The sequence below is a fragment of the Mobula birostris genome, chromosome 13 (assembly GCF_030028105.1).
Source record: "Mobula birostris isolate sMobBir1 chromosome 13, sMobBir1.hap1, whole genome shotgun sequence".
In the NCBI taxonomy this organism is placed as follows: domain Eukaryota; kingdom Metazoa; phylum Chordata; class Chondrichthyes; order Myliobatiformes; family Myliobatidae; genus Mobula; species Mobula birostris.
Window position 1 is genome coordinate 10,887,024 of NC_092382.1, and position 16,655 is coordinate 10,903,678.

A 16,655-nucleotide genomic window follows, 5' to 3' on the forward strand; every position below is an offset into this window, starting at 1 on the left:
CTTCAGCAACCTTTCTCAGGACTCTGGGATGTAGTCCATCTGGTCCAGGTGACTGATCCACTTTAACAACCTGGGAACCTAGCACGTTTTACTTTGTAATAGCAATGGCACTCACTCCTGCTCCCTGACACTCACGGATCTCTGGCACACTGCTAGTGTCTTCCACAGAGAAGACGATGCAAAGTCCCATCAAGTTCATCTACCATCTCGTCCCCATTTCCACCCCATCAGCATCATTTTCCAGTGGTCCAATATAAACACGTTTTTTATCATGGTTTATATTATTGTCTAGTTTGCTCTCATATTTCACCTTTCCCCTTCATAGAGCTTTTTTCTTGGTTTCCTGTTGTTGGATTTTAAAAGCTACCCAATTATCAAACTTGCTACTCACTTTTGCTACCTTATGTGCACTTTCCTTGACTTTCATACCGTCCTTAACTTCTTTTGTCAGCCACGGTAGCCTAGCCCCGCTGTTTGAGAACTAATTCCACAGGACATATCCAGTACATTATGAACCATTCTCAGAAACATCAGCCACTTCTGCTCTGGCATCATCCCCACCAGGATCCTTCTCCAATCCACCTGGGGAATCGCCTCTCTCATGCCTCTGTAATCAGGAGATCAGGAGATCAAAGGACAGAATACACCCCCCCCCTTCCATATACATGGAGAGGTAGTGGAAAATGTGGAAAACCTAAAGTTCCTTGGAGTTATGTTGTCAAAACAGCTGACATGGACCACCAACACCTCGCTGCCTGTTAATAAGGCACAACAAAGACTCTTCTTCCTCAGAAAGCTGAAACAGGCCAAACTCCCACAAAAGCTGTCGCTTAACTTCTGCAGAAGCACAATTGAAACCATCCTGACCAGCAGCGCCACCGTGTGGTATGCCGGCTCCACAGCCGCTGAGCGACGGGACCTGCATCGCGTGGAGAAGGCGGCCCAGCGGATTGTCAGGATGGAGCTCCCGGGACTTGACACCATCTATTCCAGCAGACTCAGGAGGAAAGCAATCAGCATAACCAGAGACACCACACACCCCGGCCACTCCCTGTTTGACCTGCTGCCGTCCTGCAAAAGGTTCAGGACACTAAAAGCCAGAACAAACAGACTGAGGAACAGCTCCTATCCCAGAGCAGTGGCCTCCATCACACCACTCCCACAGAACAATGACTGAAACTGTGAGCACACACATGCACACATTCTTGTGCATTACTGTGACATTCTGGTGCTGGTGTAATTTATTTTCTGTTACTTATCTATTTAATATTGTTTTTCTATTACTGTCTTGTTTTTATCTACTGCTTATTTAATTGCCTGAGAGGAAGCCAAACAGAGTTACATTGTACCCATGTATAATGACAATAAATATCATTCAATTCAATTCAATTCCCTTTATTCTATTGCGATTCTACGCATCTGACCTATGCTTCTCCCTCACAAATTGCAGGAGGAATTCAATCATATTATGATCACTGCCTTCTAATGGTTCCTTTACATTAACCTCCCTAATAAGATCTGGGTTGTCACAGGACACCCAATCTAAGGTAGCAGTTCCCCGAGTAGACTCAAACATCAGCTGCTCTAAAAAGCCATTTCATAAGCATTCAATACATTCTCTCTCTTGCGATCTCACACCAATCTGACTTTCTCAATCCTCCTGCAGATTGAAGTTCCCTACTATAATTGTGTCTTTAAATTTATTACATTCAGGAGTATCTGGGGCAGAAGTGAGGATACATGCTTTTACCAAGGAGAGAAGGTGTTTTGGAAGCTGAAAGGCCTGAAGGTAGATAGGACTCCTGGACCAGAAGGTGAACACCCCAGGGTTCAGAAAGAGGTAGCTGAAGAGATTGTGAAGGCATTAGAGTCATAGAACACCACAATACAGGAAAATACCATTCGCCCAATCTAGTCTGTGCCAAAGCATTAATTGCCGAGTTCCAACAACTTCCACCTCCTCCTCGTACCCCATCCATTATTTATTTTTATACACACATTCTTTCTCTCACTCTGCTTCTTCTCCCTCTGTCCCTCTGACTATACCCCTTGCCCATCCTCTGGTTTTCCGCCCCTCCCCCTTTTCCTTCTCCCTGGGCCTCCTGTCCCATGATCCTCTCATATCCACCTTGCCACTCACCTGTCCAGTTCTTGGCTCCATCCCTCCCCCTCCTGTCTTCTCCTACATTTTGGATCTCCCCCTCCCCCTCCCACTTTGAAATGTCTTACTAACTCTTCCTTCAGTTAGTCCTGATGAAGGGTCTTGGCCTGAAAGGTCAACCGTACCTCTTCCTAGAGATGCTGCCTGGCCTGCTGCATTCACCAGCAACTTTGATGTGTGTTGCTTGAATTTCCAGCATCTGCAGAATTCCTGTTGTAAGTGTGAGGTGGTTCATTTTGGTAGGTCAAATATGACGGCAGAATATAGCATTAATGGTAAGACTCTTAGCAGTGAGGAGGATAAGAGGGATCTTGGAGTCCGAGTCCATAGGACAGTCAAAGCTGCTACGCAGGTTGACTCTGTGGTTAAGGCATAGTGTGCATTGGCCTCCTGTGGGACTGAGTTTAAGAGCCGAGAAGTAATGTTGCAGATATATAGGACCCTGGTCAGACCCCAGTTGGAATAATTTGCTAAATTCAGGTTGCCTCACTACTGGAAGGATGTGGAAACCATGGACAGGGTGCACAGTGGATATACAAGGATGTTGCCTGGATTGGGGAGCATGCCTTATGAGAATAGGTTGAGTGAACTCGGCCTTTTCTCCTTGGAGTGACTGAGGACGAGAGGTGACCTGATAGAGGTGTATAAGATGATGAGAGGCATTGATTGTGTAGATAGTCAGAGGCTTTTTCCAGGGCTGAAATGGCTAATACGAGAGGGCACAGTTTTAAGGTGCTTGGGAGTAGGTACAGAGGAGATATCAGGGGTAAGTTTTTTATGCAGTGAGTAGTGAGTGCGTGGAATGGGCTGCCAGCGGTGGTGGTTGAGTTGGAAACAATAGGGTCTTTTAAAAGTCTCCTGGATAGGTACATGGGGCTTAGAAATCTGGAGGACGATAGGTAAGCCTAGGTAGTTCTAGGGTAAGAACATGTTCAGCTGAGCTTTGTGGGCTGAAGGGCCTGTATTGTGTTGTAGGTTTTCTATGTTTCTAAGGGGCTGCACGTGAGGCTGCTGAACAAGATCACAGCTCATGGAATTACAGGAAAGATACTTGTATGGGTTGAAGATTGCCTGACTGACAAGGGAGAAAGAGTCAGAATAATGTGGACAATTCTGTTTTGCTGTCAGTAACTAATGGTGTTCCGTAGGGGTCAGTATTGAGACCACATCTTTTCATATTAAATCTGAATGATATGGATGACTGAATTGATACCTGGGTGATGAACTTTGCAGTTGATACAAAGATAGGTACGGGACAGGTAGTTTAGAGCAGAGCCGGAGTCTGCAGAAGGACTTTGATAGGTTTGGAGAACAGACAATGAAGTAGCAGATGAAATACAGTGTATGCAAGTGTACGGACATGTACAATTGGTAGAAAGAATAAAGACAGAGAGAAAAAAAATAAATGGGAGAAAATACAAAAATCAGAAATAGGTACTTGGGAGTCGGTGAGCAGGAGCCCCTGAAGGTTTGCTTGCAGATTGAGTTGATTAAGGATGACAGCTGTAATGTTCGCATATAAGAGCAAGGATGTGACACTGTAGCTTTATAACACATCGGTCAGTTCGCTCTTGGTGTATTGTGACCAGTTTCCGACCTCCTGTCTGAGAAAAAGATGTGCTCGTATTGGAGCGCGTCCGGAGAAGGTTCACAAGAATGATTCCAGGAATGACAGGGTTAACGTATGAGGAGCATTAGACGGCTTTGACCCTGTACTCACTGGTCTAGACCAAAGAGAGGGGATCTCATTGAAACCTATCAAATATTGAAAGACCTGGACAGAGTGGCTATGAAGAAGATGCACCCTACGCTGTGTGAGTCTGGGACCAGAGGCCACGGCCTCAATGTATTGAGCATCCACTGACAGTAGAGAATTTCTGTTGTCAGAGAGTGGTTAATCTTTGGAATTCATTGCCACAGAATTCATCGGCAGAGGCCAAGTCAGTGAGTGTATTTTAAATGGGTGTTCAAGGATTAAGGGGAGAAGGCAGGAGAATGGAGTTGAGAGGGATAATGAATTGGACATGAAGGAATGGTGGGGCAGACTCGATTGGCTGAGCAGCCTCTGTCTCACATCTCGTGGCTCATGTTCTGAAGAAGAGTCTAGTGAGGTTGCATTAGGGTTAGGGTATTGTTAGGGTATCCGCGCCTGGACTATTGTATTCAGTTTTGGTCGTTCTGTTGTAGGAGAGAGGACGTCAAGCTGGAGTGAGTGCAGAGGAGATTTACGAGAATGGTGCCGGTACTCGAGGGACTGAGTTCTGGAGAGAGGCTGGGCAGGTTGGGACTTCACACCTTGAAGTGCAGGAGATTGAGGCTGACATGATGCAGGTGTCCCAAACCCTGAGTGTACAGAACTGGGGAACGTGCACCGTCCTTTTCCCCACTTTTGTGGAATTAACAACCAGACGGCACCGGTTCAAGGTGAGAGAGGATTGATTTAATAGGGATGTCAGGGGAAGATTATTAATCCACTCTCCCTTCTGGTTCATCGTTTAATTAACTCGATGAGTCCACTCTCAGGTTAAAGGAGCAACACCTCATATTACATCCGGGTAGTTTACAACCCGATGGCATGAACATCAACATCTTTAACTTCTACCTCTTCCTTTTCCTTTCATCAACACACACGCCCATCTCCTCCATTCTGTCTCCCCACTTCTCTCTTCTCCACTGTGGATCATCTCCCCCGGTTCTTCTTTTACTTCCTTTTTTCCCCATGCTCCACTCTTCTATCCTATCAGATTCCTTCTTTTCAGTCCTTTGCATTTTCCACCTCCCACCATCTCACATCATCGCCCACTTCCCCACCCACTCACCTTCACTCTTATCTGACTTCACCTATCATCTACCAGCTTGGACTCTTTCCACTCCCCGCACCATCTTGTTCCAGCTTCTCCCCACTTCCAGTCCTGATGAAGGGTCTCGGCAGGAAATCTCTGTTTTGATTTATCCCCCTCTATAGAAGCTATCTGACCTCCTGACTTCCTCCAACATTTTATGTATGTTACTCTGCATCTCCAATATCTGCAGAATCTCATCGGGACAGAGTGCAGAATGCAGAGACTACATCGGGTCTCACTAATGTCGAGGAGGCCACACCTGGAAAACTGGAAACATGAGATGACCCCAACAGGCACGATGTTGAAAAGTTGCCTCATGTGGAAGGACTGTTTGGGACCCTGACTGGTGGTGGGGAGGGTGGTTTGGGGCAGGACTGGCACTTCATCCACTTGCAGAGTTGGCTTCCAGCCCCCTACACCCCTCCATATCGCTGCAAACCTCTCCCTTTTGTGGACAACACTGCCACCCGGTGGTGATTTGCCACAATAACAGGAGCCCCTGATTTGTGGACTCCATTGTCACCGGGTGGCGCTCTGCCGCAGTAACACTGAGAGACAGAAATGTGACGCCGCAGACTGCTGAAATGTTTATTCAAGATTGTTTAATTCCATTTCCAGCAGACACATGTAAACGAGATTGAAATAATTATTACTCCGGCTCCAATGCAATACAACAACACAACAGTAAAAACGTATAACCATAGCTTATATACTGTGCACTGATTGATTGGATGTCTATAAATTGACACTCAGCAGAGGATGTCTGCAAATAAGATGACAGACAGGAAATGATAAAGTAGAGGTGTTTGGTGGTGTGGAATGGGTGGGTAAGTTGGGTAGAGATATTTATCAGCCTTACTGCTTAGGGAAAGTAGCTGTCCCAGAGGCTGGCCGTCCTGGTGAGGATGCTGCGTAGTCTACCCAGATGGGAGTGGGACAAACAGTCCATGAGTGGGATGGGTGGAGGTTGGTTATTAAAATCAGGCTGGTGTTTGATCTCAAGAGAGGGAATTTGGAAAATACCAATGGAATGCCTTTTTGAACAGCTTGTAATTGTGCCCATTAGGGAAAAGTTAATTTTGGATTGGGTGTTGTGTAATCAACCAGATTTGATTATGAAGCTTATGGTAAAGGAAACGTGGACTTGGTGATCATAATGTGTTAGAATTCACTCTGCACTTTGAGAGGGGAAAGGTACAAAAAGATGCATCATTATTAGTGGAGTGGGGGGAACTACGGAGGCATGGGAGAAGAGCTCACCAAAGTTGATTGGAAGGGGACACTAGCATGGATGATGGCAGAATAGTAATGGCTGGAGTTGCTCAACTTGACAGCCTCAGGGTTGAAGAGAAACACATAATATTCCACCTGCATAGCTCCAACCTGAAGGCATGAATATCAATTTCTTCTTCCAGTTTAAAAAAAACTGCCCATAGCCTTTCCTTCTACTCTTCACCCTGGCCATTCACCATTAGTTATGTAAATATGATGCTACCATTCATTACGAGAGGTCTATCCATAAGGATATATTGTTGAGATGTTTTCAGGCAATGGTTAAACTACACGGACTATTATGAGCAATGTAGGGACTCAGCTCAGGAAAAATGTGCCGGAATTGGACAAAGTCAAATGGATGTACCAATTTAACTTCCCGACTGGCCTCAAACTTATCACCAGAGTCTTACGCTAGACCCCTTTGCTGCAATCTCTCTATCTTTTCCAGCTCAAACATCCTCTACCTTTCTGCTTCCTCCCTGTTTTTCTGCCTCTTCTCTCTGTTTTCTTGCCTGTCCAGCCTCAAACTGCCTCTGCCTTTTCACAGCCTCCATCTTTAATTTTGCTAACTTGTACGGGAGCCCAAGCTCACTAGGTTTACTTTCAGGAAACACCTCGAACTCCTCCACTTTAACCACACCCTCAGATACATAATGTTCAGCTATTATCCTCTGCATCTGTGACCTCCTCATTGTCAATTTCACCTTAGCAAATTTTAACCTTTTAGCAATACTCAACAACTCAATCCTTCTGGTGTCTTTTAGTGCCTCAAAGGTTGATGCTTCCAGACATTCATCAACATCCATTGCTGCTGATTTTCCACACACAAATAAATCAAAAGGGATTTCCCCAGTGAAATCGGTAATTAATCAATACGCCTCCAAATCTGTTCCTATCCAGGATGCAGGCCCAAATTTTGTTATGAACCATAACACTTTAGAAATGAGTCAGCAGCAATAGACTGCACCTGGAGTCTGTTTTTGACGTTAAATCCACTATCTTTATTAGTATCTACTAACAATATAGTAATTTAAGCAAAATAAAAAAAAGTTAAGTGTTGTGTGTAAATGTAACTCCCAAACTATTGAGCTCAGGGGAAACAAGGCTTGGAGTCTTGAGATGGTGAACTATGAAAGTTCAGTTCAACCACAGAATAGTTGAGGAGAGAGAGATATTTGTAATCCAGGGTAAATGTCGAGAGAAGGCAATAACGTTGAATTCCACAGCATCCATGGTAGTAAAACGAGAGAACAGTCGCTGTAGATTTTATCCGTCATCGTTCCAAATCCACATACAAATTATCACCAAAAGTGACTTGTCACAAGGAGTATTGTCTTCAAGTGAATTTCCACACCACACCCAGGCAAGGGTTAACACATAAGTGGTCTTCACAGGATACCCCAAATTCGATCCACTCCTGTGGATCAAATGAGGTGACAACCACACATTCGCTGAATCGATGATTAACCCAGCCTTGTGGGCAGAGGAAAGTTCGAAACAGTGACCCTTGGCCACTAGTTCCCTTGTTTCGATCTTTCCATTTATCCTCCTTCATCTCCATCTGACTCTGAGTGTCTGTGTCCTCGGATAAAACTAAACAAGCTGTGAGCGATGTAAACAAGCTGAAAGTCAGACTGATTCACCTTCTTAATCTCTCTCTCTCTCTCTCTCTCTCTCTCAAAATGACAGTCCACAGAAAATGAAACCTAGGGATTCATAACAACGGCCACTCCCCAGTGTGAACTGACTGGTGTGCCAGTAGTTGGGATGACTGAATGAATCCTTTCCCACATTCTGAGCAGTTGAACAGCTTTGCCCCAGTGTGATCTTGCTGATGTCTCTGCAGGTTGGATGACTGAGTGAATCCCTTCCCACAGTCTGAGCAGGTGAATGGCCTCTCTCCTGTGTGAACTTGCTGATGTACCAGTAGGGTGGATGACTGAGTGAATCCTTTCTCACATTCTGAGCAGTTGAACGGCTTCTCCCTAGTGTGAACTCGTTGATGTCTCTGTAGGTTGGATGACTGAGTGAATCCTTTCCCACATTTGGAGCAGGTGAACGGCTTCTCCCCAGTGTGAACTCGCTGATGACTCTGTAGGGAGGATAACTGAGTGAATCTCTTCCCACAGACTGAGCAGTTGAACGGCTTCTCCCTAGTGTGAACTCATTGATGTCTCGGTAGGTTGGATAACTGAGTGAATCCTTTCCCACAGACTGAGCAGGTGAATGGCTTCTCCCTACTGTGAACACGCTGATGTCTCTGTAGGTGGGATAACTGAGTGAATCTCTTCCCACAGACAGAGCAGGTGAATGGCTTCACCCTGGTGTGAACTCGCTGATGACTCTGTAGGTGGGATGACTGAGTGAATCCTTTCCCACATTCGGAGCAGGTGAATGGCCTCTCCCCAGTGTGAACTCGCTGATGACTCTGTAGGTGAGATGACGGAGTGAACCTCTTCCCACATTCTGAGCAGGTGAACAGCCCCGTGTGAACTCGCTGATGTCTCTGTAGGTTGGATGACTGAGTGTATCTGTTCCCACATTCTGAACAAGAGAACGGCTTCTCCCCAGTGTGAACTTGTTGATGTCTCTGTAGTTCGGATGAATGAGTGAATCCCTTCCCACAGTCTGAGCAGGTGAATGGCCAATCTCCTGTGTGAACTGACTGGTGTGCCAGTAGGTGGGATGACTGAGTGAATCCTTTCCCACATTCGGAGCAGGTGAATGGCTTCTCCCCAGTGTGAACTCGCTGATGACTCTGTAGGTGCGATGACCGAGCGAATCTCTTCCCACATTCTGAGCAGGTAAACGGCTTCTTCCCAGTGTGAACTTGCTGGTGTCTCCGTAGGTGGGATGACTGAGTGAATCCCTTCCCAGAGTCTGAGCAGGTGAACGTCCACTCCCCAGTGTGAACTCGCTGGTGAGACATTAGGTTAGATGACTAAGTGAATCCTTACCCAGAAATTCAGCAGATGACCAGCCCCTGCCCAGTGTGAACTGACTGGTATGTCCACAGGTGAGACGACTGACTGAATCCTTTCTCACACACAGAACAGGTGAAAGGCCTTGCCCAGTGTGAACTTGCTGATGTACTTTCGATTGAGATGACCGAGTGAATCGATTCCCACTGTTTGAGCAGGTGAACGGCCTTTCTCCTGTGTAGAATGACGACTGTGCCAGTCTGTCAGATGATCGAGTGAATCCCTCCCCACTGTCTGAGCAGGAAGGATGGTCGATTGAATCCCTTGCTCCACTTCTTAAATATCTAGACAGAGACAGCAAAACTGGCGTGTCGTGTTTGAGATTCCTGGAGACAAATTCCTTCTCGTTTTTAACCTGTAAAAAGATTTACAAAATCCATCAGTGGGTGTAGGACATTTCAGATGAGATTGCTTGAGTTGCCAAGGTTTGATCTGGTATCACACTGTTACACTGAGGTTCAACCCAAGTTGGACAGAGAAATCATCTTCTGACTGGGCACAGTGCTGGTATCTGGAATGGCCATCAATTCCCTGATGCTCTTCCTGTCTCTATCAGAATGGGGCATTTCTGCCATCTCCAATTTGTTCCTTGGCTCAGTTTGACTCTCTCCATTGGTATTACTCCCTGTTCCTGCTGAGCAGCATGGGTGCCTGGCCCCACAGTAACTGAAACAGTATCAGGCAAATTGTCTTTCTTGACGTGCATCTGGGATTTTCTTTTATGTATTATTAACTTAAATTGCCACAGTTTTAACACCATATAAAAAATTCCTGCTGAGATGAATGGTTGGTCCACACAGCTGTGAAAAGGACTTAGTGTGAATTTTTGTATTATTTCAGGTTCTTTTCATAGTCATAGAAAATTACAACACAGAAACAAGCCCTTTGGGCCATCTAGTTTGTGCTGAACTATTTAAACTGCCCAATCCCACACCCCTACCATCCAGGTACCTATACAAACCTCTTAAATGTTGAAATTGAGCTCGCATGCACCACTTGTTCTGGCTGCTCATTCCACACACGGATGACCGTCTGTGTGAAGAAGTTTCCCCTCATGTTCCCCTTAACGTTTCACCTTTCACCCTTAACCCATGGCCACACCCATGGTGTGGTTGTCGTCCCACACCATCTCAGTGGTAAAAGCCAGCTTGCATTTACCCTATCTATACCCCTCATAATAGTGGTACTCCTCTATCAAATCTCCCCTCAATCTTCTATGTTCCAAGGAATAAAGTCCTGATCTGTTCAATCTTTCCTTATAACCCAAGTCCTCCAGACCTGACAACATCCTTGTGAATTTTCTCTGAACTCTTTCAACCTCTTTTACATCTTTCCTGTAGGTTGGTGACCAAAACTGCACACAATACTCCAAATTAGGCCTCACCATTGTCTTGTACAATGTCAACAAAACATCCATCTCCTGTACTCAGTACTTTGGTTCATGAAGGTCATTTTGCCAAAATCTTGCTTTCCGTCCCTATTTAACTGTGTCACCACTTTCAGTGAATTATGGACATGTATTCCCAGATCCCTTTCTTCTACAGCGTTACTCAGTAACCGACCATTCACTGTGTAAGACCCAGGTCCGACCAAAATGCAACACCTCACACTTGTCTCCATTAAATTCCATTTTTCATTTTTCCAGCTGATCCAGATCACACTGAAAGTTATATTTTTTCTTGCTTTCCACTACATCCACAGTCTTGGTGTCATCCTCAAATTTGCTGATCCAGCTAACCATGTTATCATCAAATTACTGATATAGATGACAAACAACAACAGATCCCTCACCGATCCCTGTGGCACACCACTAGTCACAAGCCTCCAGTCAGAGAGGCAACCATCTGCTACCACACACTGGCTTCTCCCAAAGACAGTGTCTCATCCAATTTACTATCTCATCTTGAATGCTGAGTGACTGAACCTTGGTGACCAACCTCCGATATGAGACTTTGTCAAGTGCGTTGCTAAAGTCCATGTAGACAACATCCACTGCCTTGCCTTCATCCACTTTCCAGATTGCATCCTCGAGAGACTCTATAGGATTGGTTGGACATGACCTACTATGCACAAAGCCATCCTGCCTATCCTTAATCAGTCCACATCTATCCAAATACTTATATATCCGGTTCCTGCACACACGTTCCAATAACTTTCCCACTGCTGATGTCAAGCTCACCAATTTATAATTTCCTAGTTTATTTTTAGAGCCTTTCTTGAACAGTGGAACAACATTGGCTGTCCTGCAATCCGTCACCTGTCCATCACCTGTCTCTAAGGATCATTTAAATATCTGTCCTTCTGCCCCGACAATTTCTGCACTTGTCTGCCGCAGAGTCCCACGGAACAACTTGTCGGGCCCTGGGGGTTTTTCCACGCTAATTTGCCTTAAGACAGCAAACACCTCCACCTCTGTAATCTGTACAGGGTCCATGAAGTTGATGCTGCTTTGCCTCACTTCTGTAGACTCTGTGTCCATCTCCTGTGTAAATTTCGATGCAGAAAAAAATCTCCCACATCTATTTTGTCTCCTCATATCGATTACCATTCTGACCTTCCAGAGAATTAATTTTTCCCCTTGCCATCTTTTCGCACTTAACATATCTGCAGAATCCATGAGGATTCTCCTTCACCTCGTCTGTTGGGGCAACCTCATGCCTTCTTTTATTTCTTTCATAAGTGTTCACCTGAATTTCCTGTACTTCATAAGTATCCCATTTGTTCTTATCTGCCTGTACCTGGTATGCACCTCCTTTTTATTGATCTGGGAGATGAAAGCCAAAGGGGTGATAGAGCTGCATGGTGGGAGGTGGAGCTGGGGGAGGGTAAAACTAAAGTTGCAGGGGGAATGGGGGCCTGAATAACAGAACAGAGAGTGGAGGGGTTGTGGAGACAGTTGTTGTTCAGTCCTCAGACAAAGTCAGGAATGAAAAAGTTGAGCATGGTGCAGTGAATATGCTGAGCCCTGTATATTTCAATACAGGGAGCAGCGTAGGAAAGGCGGATGTGTTCAGGACATGGATCAACACCTGGAATTATGACACTAGATCTGGCAACTGTGGACTGGGACAGGCTGCTTTATGGCAAAGGTGTGCTTGGTAAGTGGGAGGCCTTCAAAGCGACATTTTGAAAGTACAAAGCCAGTATGTGCCTGTCAGAATAAAGGGTAAAGATAGAAACTGTAGGGAACCTTGGTTTGCAAGAGATATCCAGACCCTGGTGAAGCACAAAACAGAGTTGCATAATAGGGGTAGGCAGGTAAGTTCTTATGGAGTATAAAAAATGCAAGAGGACACATAAGAAATAAATCAGGAAGGCTAAAAGAAAGCATGAGATTGCCCTCGCAGAAAAGAGGAAGGATAATCCTCAGGGATTCTAGAGATAGATCAAGAGCAAAAGGATTGCAAGGCATCAAGTTGGTCCTCTAGAAGACCAGAATGGCAATCCACGTGCGGAACCAAAGCATGTTTTTCATCTCTATTTACTCAGGAGATGGACACAGGGTCTACAGGCTCTAAACATGAACAAGGAAATTATACCTTGCTTTGAGGATTTGTTGGAAGTGTACAAAAGTATGAGGGTATAGATAGGGTAAATGCAAGCAGTTTTTTTTACCACTGATGTTGGGCGGGACGACAACCAGAGGTCATGGGTAAGTGACTTCCCCATTTATACAACAAATACAATACAGCACAATACAGGCCCTTCAGCCCACAATGCTGTGCCGAACGCTACTTACTTTAGAAATTTCCTGGAGTTCCCCATAGCCCTGTATTTTTCTACGCACCATGTACCTATCCAGGAGCCTCTTAAAAGACCCTATTGTGTCCGGCTTCATCACAGTCGCCGGCAGCCCATTCCACGCACTCACCACTCTGTGTAAAAAAAACTCACCCCTTGAGGTGATATCACGTGTCAGGACGTGACTGGACAGAGTTCTGAGCATGAGCAGAAATGAAGAATGATCGAGAAGCATGGCAGTGTAAAACGTGGTTTTGTTGCTGTTAAGTTAAAGTTCAATTCTGCCAGAATATAATTTGTTATTAGTAACCCACGGTACGTATAAAGAACACAACACCCCTGACATCTCCCTCGTACCTACTTCCAAGCACCTTAAAACTGTGCCCTCTCTGCAGATTTTCTCTTGTTTGTGACTGGAGGCAGAACAAAGGTGATTTTCACAACAGCTGATGTAAAAGATTTTGTTCCCTTTCCCCGAGTTCCCGATCCTTGCATTTAGACAGCTGGAGCTCAGCTCTGTCTGAGAGACCCATCGGTTCCCATTCCCTCATCAGCCGGAAGCTCCCCGGGGCCCGTGTACGGATGGTGGGGCTGAGAGAGAGGGAAGAGAGCAGGACTGTCCCGGGATTGTGGGTCACGGAGTCTGGAGTCACAGCAACTACCCGAAGTTGGTGTTGAACACCACCCAACCCCACCCTTCTCCCCTCCCCCCGCTCCCCTGCCCCCTCTCTCCCTTCTGCCCTACCCCCGGAAACCCGCTCCCACCTTCCGCCGCTGTTCTGAGGCCTTTGTCTACTGCGCGCATGCGTGATATTCGAGAACGTCACAACGCTGACGCCTGCGCATTTGATCGGTGCTTCGGCGACGGCGAAATTTGTAACGCAGGGATTTATGGGCGATCACGGTTCCATTAAAAGTTTCTGGAAGCACCAGTTCCATGTCCGTAGCTCAGTTTTTTTTTGGTGCGCATAGAAAATTCAGCAGCTGTTTTAACGCAGAAAGCGGTTCACGTAAAGAATATAGTCAATATCAACGTGTATCTAATGCCAAAGTACAATCCTCTTACAAATGTAGATGTAAAACACAAGAGATTCTACAACTGCTGGAAATACAGTACAAAGACGCACACGCACAAAATGCTGGAAGAACTCTGCAGTTCAGACAGCTACAAAGCAGAGGAGTACACAGTCTAGACATGCTGAAGGGGCTCAGCATAAACGTTGTCTATTTATTCCTCTCCGCATTTGCAGCCAGATCTGTTGATTTCCTCCAGTATTTTGCAGAAATTAACCACCTTTTTTTTAAACTGTTTCAAAATGTTTCTGATCTCTCATTTGCAGCCACATCCTACCGGTCTGATTCCTCTTCCTGCTCGTCCTGGTAAACTCTAGGTCCCATCTCTTTCAGGAGCCCCAAAGCCCTGACTCAGGCTGATTACTCTTTGGTTTCTGACTCTGCTCCATCGAAGATTCACTCGCTAGTCTGCAGTCAGACTTTAGAGGCGCATTGCAACAACCCAGCTGTCTGAGACACAGTCCTTTGAAATGAGTGAAAATGATACAAAACGTTGAAAAGAGCGGGGAGGAAGGAGTTTAACCAACTTCATCCAGAGCCCTAAAGGACGTCAAAACCACAGTGAGCTCATTGTCTTATTCAGCCTGGAGAGAAGCATGCAGGAAATTCATGCAGGTGTATAGGATGATGAGAGACATTGGTCGTGTGGATAGCCACAGGCTTGTTCCTAGGGCTTTAGTTTTAGATAATGAAGACACGCAGTCCTCTTTTATTGTCATTTAGTAATGCATGCATTAAGAAATGATACAATATTTTCTCCGGTGTGATATCACAAAAAACAGGACAGAACAAGACTGAAAAATCTAACAAAATCACATAATTATAACATATTGTTACAACAGTGCAACAATACCATAACTTGATGTCGAACAGTCCATGAGCACAGTAAAAAGTTCAAAGTCTCTCAAATGTCCCACATCTCACGCAGACGGAAGAAGGAAGAAAAACTCTCCCTGCCATGCCCGACCACAGTCCGACTCCGAGTCGTCCGAAAACTTCGAGCCTCCGATCAGCTATCCAACACCGAGTACCGAGTATTATCTCTATCTGAGCGATTCGACCTCAATCTCTGTCGCCAACAGCAGGCACAGCCGGGGATTTTGAGGCCTTCCCTCTGAAGGATTCACGATCGCGCAGTAACGAGAGCAGCGAACGGGCGTTTCAGAGATTACTCCAGGTGTTCCTCTGTACTTCACGTCCCTCTCCATCAAATCAGAATTGTCCACGGCCCCTATTTAATGGAGACGATATCGTTTTTCACCGAAGGACTGCACGCGCTGCACTCGCTCCTCCCGCCGAACCGGCTGAACACGAGGGGGCAGAGTTTTAACTTGCTTGGAAGTAGGTTCAGAGCTGATGTCAGAGCTAAGTGGTGTGTGTGTGGAATGCACTGCCGGCGACAGTGGTAGAGGCGGATACAATAGGGTCTTTTAAGAGACTCTTAGATATTATATAGATGTTAGATAGTACATGGAGCCTAGAAAAATAGAGGGCGACGCGGGAGGGTAATTCGTGGCAGTTTCTGGAGTAGGTTACATGGTCGGAACAACACTGCAGGCCGAAGGGCCTGTAACGTACTGTAGAGTTTTATGATTCCATGAAATTCAAGGGAAATCTCTTCTCCCACGGTGTGGTGACTAGTTGCAACCTGTCATCACAGGGAGGGTGAGAGGGGAGCGGCAGGATTGTCCGAACTCGAACTCCCAATGGGATCGCACCCCTTCTCATTCACTACCATCATCCGCACCCCCGTGGACTCCATCCCTTCCCACCCACTCCCAACATTTGCACTCTCAATGAGCTCTCTTTCCGTTCATTTCCAACGGGACTGCGACGCTGGAAACTGGAGGGGTTGCTGAAATCCCCATTTGCAAGAACCCAGGACACCATCAGCGACACGAAACAGCTTACCAGCAAAGTCACCGTGACCACACTCACGGTGGGAGAGAGAGAGGGGAGCGGGGAGAGGTTGGAGAAGGAGATGTTGGGAGGAACTCGGCCGGTAGAGTAGAGAGAGGGATAGACCGAGAGGCAGAGAGGGGGGATAGCGGGAGATCGAGAGATACAGTAGATGAGTGGCGAGATGGAAGGTGAGAGAGAAGGGAGAGAGAGAGGGTGAGAAGTGTGGGAGAGAATGCTGGGACAGAGATAGAGGAAGAGGGACGGGGAGACGGAGGAAGAATGGGATTAAAAGATAGACGAAGAGATGGAGGTGAGAGTGGAGTGTCCTATCCACTGTGTGGGCGTTACTAGCCTGCCATCTGACATCACGGGATCGGTCGATGTCGCGGGTTTCTGCATCTATCAATTCATGTTTAATCTACAAATTCTGTGCGTGTGAACATGTTTTTTTTTCTACGTGATTACGAGTCAAGCAGAGATTTTCGGCTGTACTGGACACGATTAACATTCTTACGTAAAACAGGGTGACGAGAATGAGATCTGTGACGCTCGCTCTTTTGGAATCTATGTTCAAATTTCAACTATGACCATCATTGGACAAGTTCAGGAATATTATGATTCACAGACCACTGGAAGGTTTACATTGAAATATTTGGCTAGTTATTCGCGGCAAACATC